We start from the raw sequence: 19946 nt of genomic DNA on the forward strand, positions 1-19946 counted from the left end.
ATCCTCTGCGCAATCTCCCCCACTAGCTGATACCCAGTCCCCATCTCGACCTCTCGGGCCATGCTAGCTCGAATACTGGGGTGTAACCCCGTAACAAATCTGTGCACTCTCTCTACGCCCGTAGGAAGTATCATGGTTTCATGCCGAGACAACTCAGAGAATCTCACCTCATAGTTGGTCACAGATATCTAACCCTACTCGAGCTACTCAAACTGACACCGTAACTCTTCCCTCTAAGAGGGTGGAATATACCTATCCAATAGAAGTTGTGTAAACTGATCCGAAGTCATGGGAGGAGAACCTGCTAGTCTTCTAAGAAGGTACGATTGCCACCACCTACGGGCCCTTCCCTCTAACTGGAAGGCAGTGAAATCTACCACATGGGACTCCAATATCCTCATGTTGTGTAGTCTGTCCCTGCACCTATCAATGAAATCCTGGGCATCCTCATGACGCTCGCCTCCGAAGATAGAAGGGTGTAGTCTAGTCCATCTGTCCAATAACTTCTGTGAATCGCCATCCGCAACTAGTCTGGGCTCAGGTGCCACTGCTGCAACTGGCTGGGCACCGCCCACGAGTAGTGTACCCCGAGTCTGGTAAACGGTAGTTGCGTGCCCAAGAGCCTGAGCAGTAGGGGTCAGTGCTCCCCCTTCTGCCTGAGATCTGGCTGGGTCTGCTGGAAATAAACCAGCCTGAGTCATAGAGTCCATGAACCGCAGCACACGGCTCATGACTGTCGTGCCCTATTTTTCCTCGCGGAGTCCGGGTTTCGACATTCATAGGGAACAACTCATTTCCTTTTGGGAATTGGGTATGAAATTTGAAGAGTCGCCACTTAACGGATTTACGGTGCATTAGGGCACCTAAAGCAAGTAACTCATAGAACCGTTTTGCATTACCAGAGATTGGGTAAGGGCTCGAAATAACCTTGAGGGGAAGGTGTTAGGCACCCCTCATGGTCGAACTCAAATTATGTGAATTAGTCTTATAAACAGATAAAGCAAATTAGACAAATTGATATTATATTTAAAACAAGGAGTAAAGCGGGGTCCTAGGTTTTTTAGCCTACAGGATCACTTCTGTGCAATGCTTGGTAATCGTCCCCAAGTTGGGGTGCTACACATAGCATTAGCGCACAGGTCATCATATCCTACTACCCAATTACCCTCCCCTTAGTGGTTACATAAGCGATTCTAATTAAACATACTCTATGCGTGCATTACCCGTCCCTTCCTTATGGCCGTGGAGCTGTTTAGGACCTCTAATTAAGGCAGTTCTAGACTCTCTTGAAGTGCTTAAAAGGAGAAAATCTAAGTGACAAGCAAAACCCAAATAGGACATTCACATAAAGGGGCAATTAAGGGCTCACTTTTACCTCCTCACATAATTAGACAACAACACGTCTCAAACAGCAAGATTCCAGATATTTCAAAGGATCCTAGAGCAGGATATCTAGGTGAGCATGACAAATAGAATATATGCAGAATTGTGTTAAAGCGAGGCAATAGACACCTAATCAGTTTGCCTACTGATTTTAGGGCTTGCTGAATCTGGACCATTCACAAATACAAAAGCACAGTTTTACAGTTTGCAGGATTTTAGTCGCCCTACAGGCTTGCCTTGGCGTGTATCAGTGATGTCCTATGAACCTGGTATCTAGTCATTAGTTAGAAGCGCAATAAACCAGTAAAACAATTTTAAGCAGGCAGTTTGGTTCATTAGGCCCTATAGGCATGCTGTCTAGGTGTAGAAACTGATTTTAAACGTATAGACGTGGTAGCTAAATGCAGAAATTAGTTTTTAGAATCCTATAGACATGGTGTTTAAATGCAGAAATTGGTTTTAAGATCCTATAGACATGGTATCTAAATGCAGAAATTAGTTTTAAAACCTTATTTGCATGCAAAAAACTGATTTAAACCTTGTTGGCGTGCAAAGACTGATTTTAAGCTTACAGGCATGGTGTCTAAAATGCATGATTGATTTTAAACCCTATAGGCATGGTATCTAGAATGCAGGACTGATTCATAGGCATGATATCTGAATGTACGTAAGCAAACATCACAGCAAACTTACAGGTATGGTATCTAAATAAACAAACATCGCAATAACCTATAGTCATGTCTAGAATGCGAGACTGATTTTAAATCCTATAGGCATAGTATCTACCCTTTCCCAACTAAATATATATAAAATACCTTCCAGTTTTACTAATATCCCCAATATCTGTTTATAAAGAAATTATTATTACAAACCAACATAAATAATAAATTGCAGAAATGAAACTGCTAGAACTATAGGGAGCCTGAACAGGCCCAAATAGTAAACCCGAAGAATCAGGCCTTCAACCAAGTATGAACATGCCAATACCCTCATAGTGCACCCAATGGTATCCTGGTGTGTCAAAGTTCCTAAGGGCCTCAAGGACCCCGGGCAATGCTCACACCAAAAAAACTTTTCAAAGCAACCCTTTTGTGAGCAAGTTTGGAAAGCCAGCCCTAGTACATCAAAGTTCAGAGGGGTCTCATGGACTCCTAGGCAATGCTCACACTGGAGGGGCAAGGCCCTAGGTGTTCTAAGAGTAGGAGTTGAAATCATAAGATAGTTTTAAGAAGATAGTTTTGAATTCTCAGGAAGTAAGGAGCAAACAGGGTCATTCAGTTCTAGTGACTCAAACAAAGGTCCCAGCAGTCGAACAATATATAGAAACAGGATCACTTAAAGTTTCAACTTAGTTTATTAGTCGTTACTAGGTGAGCAGACACTAAACAAAGGCATGGCATGCTGGGATCAATCAGACAGTCACATTCAAAGGGTAGCAGGGATTGGGAGCCGTATTGGTCAGGAGTCTGTGAGAGGTGAACATGATTGAAAGAACATGGTAAAACAGACATAGGTCTAATTTAGATATAACCAGGCATGCAGACTTGCTGAAAGCAGAAGCACATAGGTCTAGCAGATACAGAAGTAAACAGGTTGAAAGCAGAACACTCATAGGTTTAACAAAACAGAAGTAGATATGTTAAAGCAGTAAACACATAGGTTAAACAGAAGTAAACATGCTATTACAGTAAACACATAGGTTAAATAGGAGTAGACATGCTATTGCAGTAAACACATAGGTCAAATTGAATAGCAGGAAACATATAGTCTAATTGAATAGCAGTAAACATGCTGATAACAGGGCATATAGTTAAATCGAATAGCAGTAGACATGTTGGGTAGGAAAAAACATATAGGTTCAGAAGAAAGACATGCTGATTATAAGGAAACACACATTGGTTTAATTGAATGGCAGGAGTGGAAGCATACCAGTTAAGAGATAGCAAAAGGAGAGTAAAGCAAACAGGGTCTGAAGGTCTAGCCTTGGCTCCCAGCCGGCTAGACAATGTAACAACAGAGAGTACAAGATTGTGATAGAGGAAGAGAGCAAGAACTTTGTATATATTCTATGTCTTTGTGTGTTGAACTATGTTCGTGTATGTTAAAGAAAAGAATGAAACTTATATAGCATTGAGCAGAGTAAAACGAATAAGGCAAGGAAAATTAACAGCATATAAATAAATATTGACTTATGTGAGTCCACCAAACTATAAAGTACCTGGTCCTCTATGAGACTGATACGTAGAATGCAGTAAGGACTGAATGTAAAGAAGGCCAGAGATTTTCTACGTGGAAAAATCCCACACAAGGGGATCAAAAAACCACGACCTACACCTGTAGGCTTTGAACTCAAGTAACTTGTAATCTACCTATTACAAGCCACTTTGCAAACTCCCTTTTGCAAAGACTTCAAACTAACTTGTGATGCACCACCATAAGCCACTCTACAACTCTCCTAGTTACAGAGGATTTAACTTATGACTATTCCTAGTCACAACATAAACTCTAAAGTTTACGAATTTGGTTTGTTCCTAAGACACCGCTTCTAAGAAAGCAAACTAGGAATTATAATGTAGAACAATTAACAAGATTACAACTCAACTATGGACGTACATAAGACTCTGTTAGAAACTGATCCTTAGTGGAGTTGTCTTCTTGTTCTTGACACACCAGTGATTTCAATGCTCGATGAACTTTGTTATGCTTGACAGAATATCACTAAATGCACAAAAGAAGTGTGTCTTGCACCAGGTTGTTTTATCACAAAAGATATCACAATGGATAGTGATGTCAACTCTTGGTGTACTTCTTCCCAGTGAGAAGTGAGTGATGCACAGTCTGCACATCCACTTCTGGGCAGTTGCGTTCCAGCTGGATAGTGTGCTTTGTACTTCCTGTCAGGACACACCAACAGACCAGGTCCTAGTTGTGTTCCTCTTCTGTAACAGTTGCCAGATGGTCAATTTCTTCTGTCACGTTCCAGTTGTGTACCTGACTTGTACTTTCTGTCAGAGAACCCTGAAGCAGCAGGTCCCTGTTGTGTTCCTCATTATCTTGATTGCGTACAGTCACTGACTTGCTTATGTCGGAGAACCCTAAAGAGCCAGATCATCAGGTCCCTGTTGTGTTTCTGCCTTTGCTGATTTTCAGGCTTCGATTAGTTCACATGAAATGTATGTCCTGTGCGCCGGGTGCTCTATCTGGTTCTTCATGACAAGTTTGTTAGATCATCAAAACATAAAATACTGAAAACCCAACAATTTCCCCCTTTTTGATGATGACAAACTTAGGCATGGACACTATTTGTTTACAGCAAAAATAACCAGATGAGATGGCGGTAGTTCCCCCTTAATCTAAGAGCTCCATCACACTTAAGTTCCCCCTTAATATAAGCTTTCTTCCCCCTTTTGGCATCATTAAAAAGGATAGAAATAAAGAAGAGCACCAGCAGATAATAAGCATAAAGAAGTCTAACACAGCTAGCTCGTGCCACATATGTGCACACAACATGACAGAAAAGAGAAGCCAAAGGAACATAGGATTTGTACAAGCAACGAAAAGGAAGTTGTTTCATTAATGTTTACATTGGACTGAGTAATTCAGGAGCAGTAATGGTTAAGTACAACATGCCATCATAACAAAAACATGCAAACAAAAGTAAAACAGCAGCCACAGGAGATTGGAGCAAAAGTAGCTTGACACAAGGAAGATCCTAGGGGTTACTAAAGGAAGGAGGCTTGGAAGAAGTGAGAGCCATGGTATTGAGAACCAGGTCCAGTCTAGCATTTGCGGACAACTATTCTTCAAGTAATGGAGCCCGAAGTCTCTCATTTTCCTTTGTTAGTCGTGTAATCTCCTCACATACAGAATCAGGTCCGTTAACTGCTTGACTGAGCTGAGTTTCCAGTATGGCATTTTGAGCCCTCAGCCTTCTTATCTCTTCAGAGGCTATATTTTGAGCATTGATTAGCTGAGAGATGGTCGAGATCCTTCCACCAACCTTTTCAATACATTCACACTCTTCTAGAGTGGTCTTAGAGAAGGTCTGCTTGCGTGTGCCCACTCTGGGATTCCCCAAGGGGACCTTATAGAATCTGAACACCTGAGTGAGGAGAAATCCATAAGGTAACCCATGATTTCCACCCTTGAAATTTTCCACCTTCTGCATATGGTCTATCATGATTGCAGGCAGATTGACTGGGACAAACTCATCGAGTGCTTCCATCAGCACCATATTCGATCTTGTAGCAATAGAGCGCCTCTCAGAGCGGGGTAAGAGCACTTTATTGACCAGCTCAAAGAGAAGCTGGTACTCAGGAAGCAAAACCTTCTTATGCACCTGTTCCCCCTGTTCATGATGGCTCTCCAAAAGTTTATTCCACAGACACCCTTAACCGAGAACATACCTTCACACGGAATTCTGAGAATCTTCCCCAACGTCGAAGCGTCGAGTACAATGTCTACTCCATTTACAAGCGTACAAATGTGATCCCCCTCAACAGTGAAAAGAGATGCGTAAAAAGTTTGTACTGCATCTTCGTACACCAGAGGCATTCTCTCTTCAAACAAGTGTTCCCATTGTTGAAATTCCACAATCTCCAGAGTTTGTCTCATCCCTGTCATCTCTGAAATTGCTGGATCAAATGTACGACCCCACAACACTTTCTGAGTTCTTAATCTCTGTTGCCAAAGACCACTATCACGGGTAGTAGACCTTATTGTACCAGGTTCCTTAACTGTTTCCTCGTTTTGTTTGCTAGACCCTTCATCAGAATTTCCTTTCCAGCTTGCCATTCCCACAGTATTGTCCTCAGACACAACTAGCTCAGTTAGACTCCGTTTAGGCTTGCTACTGTACCTCACAGATAACCCTTTTTGTTTCTCAACAGTTTCATCAATGACCCTATTCATAGACTGTTGAATTGTCATAGATTGTTGTACTGAGGAACCAGGTTCCTCGGAAGCATCTTGATCTACTTGGTTTACTGACACTCTTTTGATGAAATCCTTTGGATTCATTTTCCTCTTTTTCCTTGTCTTGACACTCCTCTTATTTTTCTGAAACGAGGACTCAGAACTCTCTTGCTGTAGTGACTTGATAGTGAGTGATTTGGAGGAAGACTCTAAGAGCTTGGAGTGAACGGAAGGTGCAGGAGTTGGTTTGCATGGAAGAGAATCAGGTTCATCAAAAGGTTTTTCTGAGAATATCTCACGAGCTAATGACTCGAGGAGTGCTGTAGTTCTTACATCTCCTAGGAATGGAATTTCTTCCCCCTGGTACTCAGATGAGAGATATGCTCCTTCATTCATCACACTCTCAGCAGCTATAGCCATGATGTTATGAGCTGCTTCCTTTTCTGGTGACTCCTTGAGAGTTACTGAGTCCAACATGGAGGTGTTCAAATACTGGTCAGGATCATCCTCAGGGACTTTCGATACTTGAGGAGTACAACCTCCTGTGTGATATTTGATGAGATTGCAGGATTGACTAGACATAGGATTCTCAAAATAATGGTAAACAAGGTTTATCAGGAATGGAAAAATTGTAGGAGTGGAGGAGGAACCGGGAGTTGGCAAGGTGATAGAGGGTGTGCAATAATGGCGCTCTGGGGATGATTTCAAGAATAATGACGAAGTGGGAGCGAGGTCAATGGTGGGAGAGTAGTTGATTTTTCGATCGTCATTAGATGAATACTTGATAGACGAGTATAGAGAGAGACCAAGAGAAGATCCCAGTTGTACAGACTAGATGAAGGTTCATGACTTGCCTTGAGAGAAAGAGAAGTTTTTATTGGAAGAAGGGCTAATGATGAGTGGTGAGCGAAACATGTTCTGAATAGTTTTAAAAATGGCGGTAGGTTTGTGGGAAAGTGTTACTGTGCAGAGAGGATGAAGGATTTGAAAGACAAGACGTGACACACAGACGCTGAAAAGTCGGATGATGTGGCATTTGAAATAATTTTGTTAACACAAATTTTTTATTTTATTTTAAGAAGGCATGCATAATAAGCACATTACTACTAACCTGAAATGACAAGAACCTGATGTCAGAGCAGTCTTTTGATAGCAACTCCCCTTTTGGCAGTTAATGGCCATACCTTTAACTTCTATGATCGTCAAGTGTGTTTACCTACAATGGTATTGATGTGATTTAGGCTTGGTCAAAAAACAATTTAGCTACCTTTACCTGATGGTCTCTTACACAACCAGCAGATTGAAGATCAGGTTCTTCATTGGATTCCTGTGACTCCATCTTCTCCTTGATTTCTCCGGAATGTTCACTTCTTGAGGCTTTGATGCCGATATCTGGAGTTTGGTGTTCGGTTCTGCAGTGCTTTACATAGATCAATCCTTCCTTCATATTGATCCTCAGAGGAGGATCTCACCCTTCAAATTTTTCTCCAGTTGTAGATGAGGTCATTTCGTTTTGCTTCCTTGTCTCCCAGAAGATGAGGCATGAATCATCACAGGTGCACTTTGGTTTTACAACTTGAGACAGAAGTTGGTTGAGGAGGGAAATATGGAGGTTAACTTGATTTCCCATACTATGTGTTTTGCTATTTGTGTAGTGCCATGAGCTGCATCTTTACTTCTTCCTTCAGCTTCATTGGTAGCAAGTAACGTACCAGGTTCTTTGTGCGACGCGGAGAATGCTGTTGCGTTGTCTTTTGCCAGTCTCCTTCATCTTGCTCACTTTAACATCCTCCTGATTTGAAGCCTCAGATATTTCCCCATGAGCATCTCCTGCCATTTAGTGCTTCCTTTGTTGGAGACCTTTTGACCTTGTTTTGTGGATTGTTCCCCAGAGGGATTTCTTCACTCGTCTGTTTGCATTGTGCTTCCCAAATTGATCCTTCGTGTTGTCAGGGGCAAGGCATTTTCTTCCAATTGGCGGTTCCTGGCGAGTTTTGATTTAGGAAGGACCTGGTTCGACACCTGTTCTCTAGTAGAGAGCAGTGTTCATTCCTTTTTCCCAGAACTTTTTTGGTGATTCCATAGACGACAAGCAATATCCATGCTTCATTTTCTAGTTCCGTCTTTTCCTATTCGAGTCCCAAGGGAACCTTTATGCCTTTTCATTTACAGAGAATGTACCCTTTACTTTCTTCTCAAGGATACATTCCCTTCCTGCAGGACCTACTGTGAGAAGCATTTCATGATGTTTTCAGCTGTGTGCTTCAGGCATTCACTATCCATGGTCTATCGCAGTCTGCTTCCTCTCACTGCTCCTTGCACATGCTCATCAAGGGTTAGATTTAGGAACCCAAACTAGTTTGGGTCCCTTGTTATTATAAAAAGCATTAGTGGATACTTATATAAGGGGCAAGCATATGGTACCTAGAGCCGGACTTGTGACTTTTCCTTGAGAGAGATAAGTGAATTCCCATTAACCTCGATTTGTGTGTCCATATTCTATTAGGTGAGGTTTGCTTAGGGAAAGTTGAGGATGTGTGAGTTTGGGTTCCACATCGACCAAAGTAATTGAGAGAGTTCTTTGATGTAATGAGTCAACTCTTGATGCTCTTGTGTCACACTTGATCCATGGTTTTTCAAAGTTTAAATATTGTTGATGATTCATTCGTATTGAGGGCAATTGTTAGTCCCAACTGATGCTTGTTGAGGTTACTTTAGGATAGCTGGAAATTCTTGGACTTTACCTTAAGGGATGGGTCTTATTTTGTTTGCTTGAGGACAAGCAAAGGCTTAAGTTTGGAGGAGTTGATAACTAGGAATTTTGTAGTGTTTTATGCTCCTTCTTGCTTACGCTTTGGTTATAAATTGTTACAAAATAACTCCAAAAAGGCTCATAAGTGTGCTTGATTGCAGGTTTAATCGACAAAGCGACGAAATGTCAAATATCGGCTCAAAGGGAGTGAAACCTGCTCAAGTATCAAAGACAAAGCAAACTGAGGGCAAAAAGGCCTAGTGCGGCCGCATTCGACTTTGTGCGGTCCGCACTAGGTAGATTCAGAGAAGTGTGAGTCAAGGCAAAACGCCTAGTACAGTCGCAGCCCATTCTGTGCAGTCCGCACTTGGTCGATTCAGAGAGTTGGCAAAACCAAGCTTCACCTAATGCGGCCATTGTACATATTGCGCGGTCCGCAGTGAAGGCTCCGCGGCCGCACGACCATTTTGTGCGGTCCGCGGAATAGAGATTCAGAGAGTTGAAATTGCCAGAGTCCAAGCCCATGCGATCCGCGGTCATCTTTGTGCGGACCGCGTTAGTTGTCTCCGCGGCCGTGATCCATTCTGCGCGGTCCGCGGAGCCCAACCTCAGAGAGCCAAGTTTTGAAATTCAAGAGCCTAGTGCGGCCGCAGTCCAGTTTGTGCGGCCCGCACTGACCCCGCAGGGGCATTTTTGTCCAATTTTTCAGCTTAATATAAATAGAACATTTTACCATTTTTAGGGCATCAGTTATTTCCAAACGAAGAGCTGCGCTCGTGAGACCTATTCTGTAGCCATTTTTGGCATCTTAGCTTCAAATTAACGATAGATTCTTGTACTTTAATTTAGTATTAATTAATATGTCTTGTTCTTCATCTATTTCTTCATTTTCTCTTTCAAGCATGAGTAGCTAAACCCATTAGCTAGGGTTGTGGGTCAACCCTAGTGTGGGTAATTGATGGGTATTGCCATCTAGGGTTAGATTGACTATGGGTGTTTGTTATTTGGGTTGATTTTATGTTTTAATCTATAAATTGGTGGTTGCAAACACTGATTTGTGCTTTGTGGATTTGACTCTTCTTGAGAAAGAGAGTCTAAGTCTCAAAAATTGACCCAACAAGGAATTGGGATGGACTCATGAGAAATGATAGTCCCAATTGACGGGTTAAACCTCGAGAGAGTAATCACCGTACTTGAACCCTAGTTGCTTGATCTAATTTGCCTACCCATTTGGTCTCGAGAGAGTCAAGTGGGCAAAATCACTCTCTCTACCGAGAGGTGTGAGAGTGGGTAAAATTGTGCAACGGTTATAGCATAAGCCCCATTTATGTCAATCGAACCTTAGTAACATATACCCGTCAATTAGCCACCTAGGTGATGTCACGACCCTAGTGCCCTTCTTCCCATTAGATACAACTTTAGCAATTATTTCATAGCATAATCTAGTTTCGATTAGTAGTTTGATAATAGTAGTTTATAATTGAAAAACTCAAAAATGATAAGAAGATCAATTAAGAGCATACACGCGATTCTAGTCTAAGTAGATACCCAACTCCCTTTCTAGCTCTCTGTAGATTCGATCCCGACCCTCATATCGGGTAAACGCTATTGCGACCCTCTTCTCCTACTTATTAGTAGCGTGGAGTTGGCTGCGATCACTTCTTGGCGCCGTTGCCGGGGAGCTAACGGTTTTGGCTATCTATTTAGTTAGTTTTGTGTGTTGTTCTTCTTTCCTTCTTTGTTACTAATTTGTGTGTGATTACTACAGGTACCAAAATGGCATTAAATGCAAATGACCCTCTTGGAAATGTGCTTGCGGGGGAGGAGGTTGAGGATATTGGAGACGATGAGGTGCCTCTTGTACCTCCCGAACCACGACGAGGCCGCCAGGCCAATGCTAATGACAACATTCCAGACCCTCCTCCGCCACCTACAAGAGCGGTTCCTCGGGTGCTACCGAACCAAGGATATGCTAGTGCTATTGTTCATCCCCGAATCCGGGCGGGGAATTTTCAAATAACAAACGTGATGTTGACATTACTTGAGCAGCGTGGGTATTTCACGGGCGCTGTAGATCAAAATGCCTACAAACATCTAAAAGGGTTCGTGGATACATGTTGGGGTAACAAACAGACGAATGTGTCCGAAGATGCTCTTAGGTTGAGACTTTTCCCATTCTTACTTCGGGGAAAGGCATTGGATTGGTTAGAGAGACTCCCCAATCATTCCATCACAACTTGGGATGAGTTGGCGGATAAATTTATTGCTAAATTATTCTCACCCGGGCATATGGCGGCACTTCGAGATGAGATATTGGCTTTCAAGCAAGAACCCACGGAACCTTTGCATGAGATTTGGGAGCGGTTTAGAACAACGGTAAAGGAATGCCCCAATAATGATATGACAGAGGCAATGATTCAGCAAACCTTCTATCGGGGCATCAATACTACAAATCAATGCATAGTCAATCAATTCGCCGAGGGTAATTTCATGAAGTTGTCTTATGCTGAAGCTTGCGAGATTCTTGATGAGATGGCGGATACGTCTTCCGCATGGCAAAGTAGGGCCAATGTTCCTCAAGGTGACCCTACGGTTATTCATTTGCATAAGGAGTTACATGACCATGGACAAGCTATAGCGGAGTTGACAACTACTATGAACCAATTGGCTAAGGCACAGTTGCAACAAGTCCAAAACCCTCGCCAAGTGAACGCTATGGAAAGTGTTAGTTTGCTTACCAACAAGAGAAGGCAAAGGAGGCAACAAAACCAAGGGAATTCCGAGCAATTTGATGATGAGTGTGATGGGTTTCAAAATGAGAGTTATGATGAGCAAAATGAAGAGGTACAATATGCTAACAACTATCAAGGCCATAGAGGCTACTCTTCGAACCAACAATGGCGACCCCAAGGAAATTGGGGGAATCAACAACAAGGTGGTGGTAATTGGAACAACAACAACCAAGGCGGTAATTGGGGGAACAGTAATCAAGGCAACCAAGGGAATTGGAATGGTAATAACAACAATTGGAACAACAATGGTCAAGGTGGGTGGAACAACAATGGAAACCAAGGCAACCGGGGGCAAGGCTTTCAAAGGCCCCCAATGTACCAACAACCGAACAATCCACCTCCGTTCCAATCTCAAGGGTCTAGTTCTTCGGGTAATGAGATGGGAAGAATAGAAATGATGTTAGAACAAATGATGAAGAAGAACCAAGATTCCGATGCTCAATTGGCTTCCCACAATACCTCCATTCGGAATTTAGAGGTGCAATTAGGCCAAATCTCTCAATCGTTGAATACTCGCCCAAAGGGTGCTCTACCAAGTGATACGGTAGTGAACCCTAAGGGTGGGAACAATCATGTGATGGCAGTTACAACACGAAGTGGGAGAGGCGGTGATGTGCATGCCTCGAAAGATAAGCAAGTTGTGGATGATGATGTTGAGTTGCAAGAAAATGATGTTCCTTTGGTAGTTTAAGATGTGGTAGAGAATGATGTGAACAATGATGTGAGGATTGACATTGATGAAGCCGAGGTGGAAACTCAAGAGGCCGTGAACCCGTCTAGGGAGCACATAATTGACATGCCGGAGCCGGTGGTGCCAAAAGCCAAGGCACCTTTGCCTAGACCACCTCCGCCTTATCCTCAAAGGCTAGCCAAGCAGAAAAGTGACAACCAATTCTGAAAGTTCATTGACATGATGAAGAGCTTATCCATCAACGTGCCTTTGGTGGAGGCTTTGGAGCAAATGCCTGGGTATGCAAAATTCATGAAAGATTTGGTTACAAAGAAAAGATCAATGGACTGTGAAACTATCAAGATGACCCACCAAGTTAGTGCCATAGTACATTCAATGGCCCCGAAATTAGAGGATCCTGGTGCTTTCACTATCCCCTGCACTATTGGTAGTGCAGACTTTGCCAAAGCTTTATGTGATCTTGGGGTAAGCATCAATTTGATGCCCTTCTCAGTTTTCAAGACTCTAGGTATTGGGCCACCAAGGCCAACTTCCATGAGATTACAGATGGCAGATAGATCAATGAAGCGTCCTTTGGGTATAGTTGATGATGTGCTTGTCCGGGTGGACAAATTCATCTTGCCGGCGGACTTTGTGATTTTGGACTGTGAGGTGGACTATGAGGTCCCAATTATTCTAGGGAGACCTTTCCTTGCAACGGGGAAGGCATTGGTTGATGTTGAAGCGGGTGAACTCACTTTCCGAGTAGGTGATGAGAAGGTCGTCTTCCATGTTTGCAAATCCATGAAGCAACCCAATAGCACCGAGGTGTGCTCTTTTGTGGACATTGTCACAGCTGTGATAGTGGATGACACAAGTTCTATGATCAACGTGGAGGATCCCCTTGAGGCCGTGCTCTTAAATCTTGATGTCAATGATGATGCAAGCAGAGTGGAGTGTGTCAATGCTCTACATGGGATGGGCTATTATTCTTATGAGCCGAGAAAATTGTCTTTGGATCTTGAAAATCGGAAAACTCCACCAACCAAACCATCAATTGAGGAGCCACCAGTGTTGGAGTTGAAGCCACTTCCTCCACACCTCAGGTATGAATTCTTGGGCTCTAATCAACTTTACCGGTTATTCTTTCTTCTTGCCTTACTAACATGCAGGTTGAGGCCACTTTGGCGGTGCTTCAAAGGCGAAAAAGGGCAATTGGATGGACTCTGGCGGACATTCAGGGAATAAGCCCCGCATTTTGCATGCATAAAATTATCTTGGAGGATGATGCAAGGCCTTCCTTAGAACATCAAAGGAGGCTCAATGAGGCAATGCAAGAGGTGGTGAAGAAAGAAGTGATCAAGTGGCTTGATGCGGGTGTGGTGTATCCAATCTCCGATAGCTCATGGATTTCTCCGATGCAATGTGTGCCGAAGAAAGGTGGAATAATAGTGGTGACTAATGAAAACAATGAACTTATTCCCACTCGGACGGTTACCGGGTGGCGGGTATACATGGACTACCTGAAGCTTAACAAGGTGACCCGAAAGGATCATTTCCCTTTTCCATTCCTTGACCAAATGCTTGACCGTCTTGCGGGGCGAGCCTTTTATTGCTTTCTGGATGGATATTCGGGTTATAATCAAATCTTAATTGCTCCGGAGGACCAAGAGAAGACCACATTTACCTGCCCATATGGTACATTTGCTTTTTCTCGGATGCCGTTTGGATTGTGCAATGCTCCATCGACCTTCCAACGATGCATGATGGCTATTTTCACCGATATGGTGGAAGACATTTTGGAGGTATTTATGGATGACTTTAGTGTGGTTGGTGATTCCTTTGAAGAGTGTTTGGGAAATTTGGATAGAGTCTTGGCCCGATGTGAAGAAACTAATCTCGTTCTCAATTGGGAAAAATGCCATTTTATGGTTGAAGAAGGTATAGTGTTGGGTCACAAGATTTCTAAGCATGGGATTGAGGTAGACAAGGCTAAAATCGAGGTGATTTCGAAGCTTCCTCCTCCCATTTCTGTCAAAGGGGTGAGGAGTTTCCTTGGACATGCCGGGTTCTACCGGCGGTTTATCAAAGACTTCTCGAAGGTTGTAAATCCCCTTTGCAAGTTGCTAGAGAAAGATGCTAAGTTTGTTTTTGATGAAAAATGCATGGAGGCCTTTGAACTTCTAAAGCACAAGTTGACCACCACCCCGATCATTACCGCACCCAATTGGAGTTTGCCCTTCAAACTAATGTGTGATGCAAGTGACGTTGCGGTTGGGGCGGTGTTGGGCCAACGAGTGAGCAAAATGTTCCATCCCGTGTACTATGCAAGTAAGACTATGAATGAAGCTCAATGGAATTACACGGTGACGGAGAAGGAATTGTTGGCCATTGTATTTGCAATGGAAAAATTTAGGCCATATCTTATGGGGGCCAAGGTAATTGTGCACACCGACCATGCCGCCCTTAGGTATTTGATGACCAAGAAAGACTCCAAGGCAAGATTTATGAGATGGGTATTACTTCTTCAAGAGTTTGATTTGGAAATAGTGGACCGGAAAGGTAGTGAGAACCAAGTTGCGGATCATTTGTCCCGTTGGAGGAGGAAGGAAGGCCGTGTGATGGCTTGGAGATCAATGATACATTCCCCGATGAGCAACTACTTTCTGTGTCAATGTGTGATATGCCATGGTTTGCGGATATTGCTAATTTCATTGTGACTGGCATCATCCCGTGTGAGCTCTCTTCTAACCAAAGGAAGAAGCTCAAACGGGATATTTTGGATTTCTACTGTGATGATCCGTACTTGTTTAAGATTTGCACGGATGGTGTGATTCGAAGGTGTGTCCCGGAGGGTGAGCAATTGAGTATTTTGGAGGCTTGTCATTCCTCCCCCTTTGGTGGCCATCATGGAGGGGTGAGGACGGCTTCGAAGGTTTTGAGTTGTGGTTTCTATTGGCCAACCTTGTTCAAAGATGCTAGTGATCTAGTGAAAAGATGTGATCAATGTCAACGAGCGGGAGGGATTTCCAAGAAAGATGAAATGCCTCTAAATACAATTCTTGAGGTGGATATCTTTGATGTATGGGGTATCGATTTTATGGGCCCTTTTGTTAGCTCGTGTGGGAACACTTACATTCTTGTAGCAGTTGATTATGTGTCAAAATGGGTTAAGGCCGTCGCCTTGCCCAACAATGAAGCTAGGAGTGTAGTGGCATTTCTAAAGAAGAGCATTTTCACAAGGTTTGGTACACCCCGGGCAATCATTAGTGATGGAGGATCGCATTTTTGTAATAGAGCCTTTGATGCTTTTCTTTCCAAGTATGGTGTAAACCACAAAGTCTCTACACCTTATCATCCTCAAGCAAGTGGCCAGGTTGAAGTGTCTAACAGGGAGATCAAGAGCATTTTATCCAAAACTGTCAATGCTAATAGGACCGATTGGTCTAAAAAGTTAGATGATGCTCTATGGGCTTACCGGACCGCTTACAAGACCCTAATTGGTATGTCACCGTACCAGTTGGTGTTTGGAAAAGCATGTCACCTACCAGTGGAATTGGAGCATAAGGCTATGTGGGCCTTGAGGAAGCTTAATCTTGAGTGGGAAGTTGCGGCCAATCTTCGTGTTGAACAACTCAATGAACTTGATGAATTTCGGTTCCATGCATACTCTAGTTCGTCCTTGTATAAGGACAAGATGAAGTACCTTCATGACAAATATGCTCGTGGAAAGGAGTTCAAAGTTGGTGATTTGGTCCTCTTGTTCAACTCCCGTCTAAGGTTGTTTCCCGGAAAGTTGAAATCAAAGTGGAGTGGGCCATTTGAAGTTGTATGTGTAACCCCATTTGGTGCTCTAGATTTGAAGATCAAAAGTGGTGAAGTCTTCAGGGTGAATGGGCACCGTGTCAAGCATTATCTTGGGAAGTTTGATGATAGCCATGTGGTGGCTGTGGTTCATTTCAAATGATGTGATGATAACCCGCGTCGTGCCGCGACGTTAAATCAGGCGCTTCTTGGGAGGCAACCCATGTGTTTACTTTTTGTTTTCTTTGATTTTCTTTGTAGTTTAGGTTTGATTTTTTTGACTAATTGGTTGTGAGATGTTGCAGGGATTGTGTTGATGCAGTGCAAAACATATTTGAAAGATTGAGCAGTCTCTGAAGTTTGCCACCGCGGCCGCATCCCATTTAGTGCGGTCCGCGGTGGACCTCCGCGGTCGCGGTCTGTTTTGTGCGGACCGCGGAGGTAGCCTCCTCAAACTTCTCCTGAACAAACCCAGCGCGGTTCGCGGTCCGTTTTGTGCGGCCGCACTGGTAGGTAAGGCAGGGTCCCACTGTTTTCTATAAATAGACCCCAGGGGTCACCATTTACCCTTTTCGGACTTTTAACTCTCTAAGACCTAAAGTTACTGTTCATACTCCCCTTGACCGTAATTCTTTCTTAAGATTGACTAATTGCATTTCATCTTCACATCTGGTAATATTTCAATCATCCCTTGTCCGTTTAATTGATTAATTTTGTTTTTATTTCATTACCATTAGCCTGTAACTTCTTTTTCTTCCCGTTTTTCTCAATTTTGTTAGCTAGGGTTAGTTAAGTGCTAGTTTCTGGTGTTCTTGATGTGCATAATGACCGGGTAAATTGAGTAGGGACACATTAGGTGAAACACTTGAACAAAAATTGCAACAATTCTGAAACCCTAACTTAGTGGCTTAAATTAGCACCCTTCGCGGACCGCGGTCCCTTTTGTGCTTATGTTCTGACAGTTGAATTGTGCCCAGCGTGACCGCATTGCACTTTGTGCGGGCCGCGCTGACCCACCGTGGCCGCGATACCACTTTGTGCGGTCCGCAGTGGGGAGATTCAGAGAGGTGGTTTTACAGACCCTGCCCCAATGCGGACCGCGGTGGCTTTTATGCGGTCCACGGTGCCTCCAATGCGGCCGCACTCCTTTTTGTGCAGGTCGCGGTGCACTGTTTCTGCACCCTTTTCTGCAACTATTGGCTTCTGCTTTGCAATTCATTTTCCACAACTGATTCACTGCCTGTGCTGATACTAACAAAGTTAGATGTGTGTGTTTGCAGACAATGGTAAAACAAAGAGGAAAGGGCCCTAAACAACCCGGCACAGGTGACTCCTCCCGGTGAGGCAAAGGCAAGATGATAAAACTTACTCCCCAAGTTCGGGAAAGCATGAAAAAGACAAGGAAGCTCATAAAAGCTGCAGACAGAGCTGCTTCTCATTCTTCGGGGAGTGAGTATGTGCCTTCACAGGATATCTCTTCGGATTCTATTCCCACTCATGTCCCTGACTGGTCCGGAAGGTTTAGACTAACTAATGATACTCCTCCGCCAACACCCACTGTCCGACAGCCAATCAATGTCGTGGATGAGTCGTCTGAGGGCTCGGCATCTGGTAGTGGGGACTACTCCACCTCCCCCACGGCTTCTTTGTCTAGGGAAAGTGTAGAAGGAGGTGAGGAGGAGGTTCAAGGTACTAAAGAAGTGCAGGGGGATGGTGAACCTCAAGTTGGGGGTGTTGAACGAACTAGAAATCCCACAGTTTGGGAGGATAGGTTCGTCAGTCAGGTAGCGTTCCACAAGTTTAGGGAATGGTGGCCACTATGAAAGCTGATTCTTGAGAGGAGTTTTATTGAGCGAGACCTTCTTCCCCTACACCCAAATGTGCATATACAGTTTCAACTCGAGTGGGTTGGGTGCATTTTCGGGGTGAATGTGTAAAGGCAAATGAGCACATGGTCAAGGAGTTCTATAGCAATGTGGCCCACATCTTGAAGGGCACTAAAGTGACCAAAGTGCGGAACAAAAAGGTGGTATTTACTAGGAAGGAACTCAATGAATACTTGGGGTTCGATGACCAAGATGAGACCCTTTACAATGAAAAGTTGGCAATGGGCGAAGAGGTTCGTCCGTGGTTAGCTTCATACCTGGCAATCCCGGGTACTGTTCCAGAGTGGTTGCAAGCAGGGACCAAAATATTTTGGAAGACCTTTAACTTTGAGGCTAGGGGGTGGTTGACTTTTGTGTGCAGACGGCTTGACCCAACTACCCATGATCAGACTATTCCACTTGCCCGGGCTTTTCTTATTGCATCTATTATGGCGGGATATCCTTTCAACGTGGTCAATGTTATGTCCCGCGTCATTTCTGCAGTAGGGCTTGAGCATGACCGGAACTATCCTTTTCCCAACACCCTCACTATGTATTTCCGGGATCTAGAGGTAGAGAAGAGACCTTTTGATATCAAGGTCAAACATGTGGCTCCGTTTTCGTGGTACAGTTTGAAGGGGCCAGACAACCCCAAGGACAAGAATTACAAGCCACCTGCCTCTGCTCCAACTGGCCAGTCTGAAGAGCCGGTTGCGGTAGAGCCCTCCACTGAGCCTGTCTCCACCACCGTTGAGTTGCCTCCAGGACCTTCCACCACTGCTGGTCCTTCTACCTCAGTCGGCCCGGAGATTCCATCTTTCCGGGACCATCCTATCACTGCCTACCGACTGAGCCAGATGCTTCAGAGCCTGAACAACTGGATGTATACAACTTCATCTAAGTTGTCTACTTTGACCTCCACCATTGCAGCTCAGTCGGCTCCTCAACCAGTTCAGGTCCCACAGTCTATAGAGGATGCTTTGAAGAAGTTACTTGACAACCAGGAGAAGATCCTCAGCACCCAGGCCAAGTTGGTAAAGGCAGTGGCTTCACATGGCAAAGCTCTAAAAGAGCTTGCCAAGGAGCACAAGAAGCTGCGCAAGACACGGGCTTCCAGGGAGTCCGTGAAGGAGCTAAGGGCGGATGTAGAGAGACTGAAGGCAGACCAGCTGCCTTTAGATTTATTATTTGAGGACCCAGCTTCAGCAGCAGCCACAGTTCCGGAGCAGACAAAGAGGCCTCTTAAGAGGAAGAAGACTATCCCGAGAGCAGATGATGCCATCATCCTGTTGGCAGACCCACCGGAGGCTTCCTCCAGTCAGCCACAGGATGTACCAGATCCACAGCCGGTCCAGGTCCAGTCCCAGGTCCCAGCAGCTGAGCAGCAGGAGACAGGGAACCAGTCTGAGGTTCCCGAGCATACCGAGGACCCAGGGACCACTCATGTTCCTATGCAGATGGACAAGGCTTAGGGAGTCTTCATATCCTTTCATTACTTTTTGGTGCTTATTTTTGCTTTAGTTGGCATTGGGGACAATGCCAGCTTTTATTTGAGGGGGTGTGCCCTATTTATCCTTGGATGACTGTATATATATATATANATATATATATATATATATATATATATATATATATATATATATATATATATATATATACTGATTTAGTTTATGCTTTCTTTGATTTTTACTTGGTCTGTATATAATCTTACATTCAGTTACTTTCATTGTATTTTTTATCTTCCTTTTGGTCTATATATAAAGTTA

This window comes from Nicotiana attenuata, chromosome 2, assembly GCF_001879085.1.
Source record: "Nicotiana attenuata strain UT chromosome 2, NIATTr2, whole genome shotgun sequence".
NCBI classification, from domain to species: Eukaryota; Viridiplantae; Streptophyta; class Magnoliopsida; order Solanales; family Solanaceae; genus Nicotiana; species Nicotiana attenuata.